Source organism: Pithys albifrons, chromosome 1 (genome assembly GCF_047495875.1).
Source record: "Pithys albifrons albifrons isolate INPA30051 chromosome 1, PitAlb_v1, whole genome shotgun sequence".
Classification (NCBI taxonomy): domain Eukaryota; kingdom Metazoa; phylum Chordata; class Aves; order Passeriformes; family Thamnophilidae; genus Pithys; species Pithys albifrons.
In genome coordinates this window covers 18,985,364-18,987,566 of record NC_092458.1, presented here as the reverse complement: position 1 = coordinate 18,987,566, position 2,203 = coordinate 18,985,364, and positions in this window count along the sequence as shown.

The following is a 2,203-nucleotide window of genomic DNA, read 5'->3' as shown; positions in this document are numbered from 1 at the left end:
TCCGTTATTAAAGAATTGAGTAAAACTGGTCTATTTTTCCTTGGATCTCAATGAATGTGTTTTAAAGGAATGATCCTGTTGCTAAAGTAAAATCCTTCATTTCATTATTTGTAAAGATGGCAGCTCTAACAGAAGTCTGACACCCATCTGGTAACAACCCTACTTTTCCAGGAAATGGCTTTGTGTCCTTTGGATGGGTGGACTTGGAAGCAAGAGAATTTCTCTGCTGAGTGTCTTTGAATGGCAGAAGCATCACTCACTCATGGGTGAAGAATTTGGGGTGTAGTCATCTTTTAACTTAAACAAGGGCTTAAGTGGACTCAGCGTTCTCAACCCATTTGCCAGTTCATTTACTGCCAGAAGACCCCAGTGCCTGCACAGCACATGAGCCCTCTCCTATGTGCTGGAGGTCACGGGTTCAGAGCCCCTCAGGTGGAGGAGGCAGGAGCAGCCATGTCTGCTGAAGGAGTGTTTTCATGTTCTCACGTCATGTTTCAAACACAGTTAAGCTGAAACAGCACATTGCCACCACCATGGGTAAGCCTTTTCTCTGCCCAGCTTTCCCATGCCTTTTTTTCTGAATTATTCCCATCTGACAACAGTCATATGTACACTAATGAAAGAACATCAAAGCTGCATTTTTATATGGTTTACCAAACATTTTTGCCAGCCCAGCTTGTTTGTTTTTTTTTTCCTGTTGTGAATACTTATCCATTTTAAATGTGTTACTGTCTTTTGTCTCTGTTTAAGACATGTGAGTATGATATTAAGTATGATATTTTACAAATAATTGTCTCCTTTCTGAGGAGTAGGGGTAGTTATCAGTGTCTAGCCTATCTCTGTCGAGAAAGGTAGCTAGAAGTACCACATGAAAAGGAGATCATACGTAATTAACAAATTAAGTAAAAAAATTTTTGTTGCATCTGTTTTGCAGAGTTGAGAAGTAGAACTTCTCTGAAAATTTCTCTGGGTTTTTATTATACCCATATTTCTAAAGCCAAAGACTTATTCCTCATTTAGGCTGTGTTATGAGCAGCCAAGTGTGTGTGCAACAGGGTAAAGTCCCCGGGAGGCAAAAGGGCAGTGCAACTGCCAGCCACATTCAGAAGGAAAAGATAAATGGAAAACTAAGAATAGCTTTGCCCATTTTCAGGAAGGAACCTTCCATCTGATGAGGCCCTTACTAGTTCACCACAGGGCCCCAGCAGGTGATTTCTGCCATCCTTGCTCTGCAAGTTCAAGTTCCCACATGTCTCCAAATCGTGATGCTATGCAGGAATAGAGAACAGGTGGGTGCCACAGAAGGGTGGATGGACCTGTAAGAGACATCAATGTCAGTGCTTCTGCCTGGTGTGGTTTTGTAAGCTGTCCTGGCCTTGGTGTTCTATCTTGAGTGTTTGCTTTCGGATACGTGGAACCTGAGATAACTGTCAGTGCATGGGGGACTCTGAATACCTCTATGTTGCATAAATGCCCGAGTTGTGGGAGATGATGCTTATCCCCACAGCCATGCAGGGCAGAGGGGCTGGCATCCTCACTGCTCATGGCAAGCCACCTCTAGAGCAGGCTGGGTATGGCCCCACTGTAGGACACTTGGCCCTGCATATCCTCTAATCCCTACATGATGCCTCTGGCATCCTAAGGTATAATTGTTTGGTTGTGGGAGGTTTTTTACACTTTTTCATGGTAGAGATGTTGCTTTCAGGCAATGAAAACACTCTCAGTGTCCTTTTCTTAATACTCAGTACTTTTGTTAACCAAGTCCCAATCTTTAAAACAAGTGTATACTATCAGAGGCTACTTTCACCACTAGGGCTCTTTATTTCTTATAATGTAGAACAGGCATGACAATGCTTCTCTGTGTCCTGAAACTGCACTAAGTACAGTGATATTTCTACATATATTAATAACTCAGACTGTGATTAAGTGCTTATTGCTTTGGGTGCTAGGAGGATGCATGCTTTACACTGCTGGCCTTTTCCATCTAAATAGCAATCATTATTGCTCTCTGAAAAAGATCAAAGAAAAGACCTTTTCCCATGTGTCCTTTATCAAATTTACAGTCAAGTCAGTCAAAGCTTTCTGTTTGTTTACCTAAGTTTATATTTACATTTGTGTTTCTATCTGTAAAGTAGTAATAATGTGTGAGTCTTTAGGATTTTCTTAGACTCACAGAATGCCATTTACATACATCCTTCAAAAT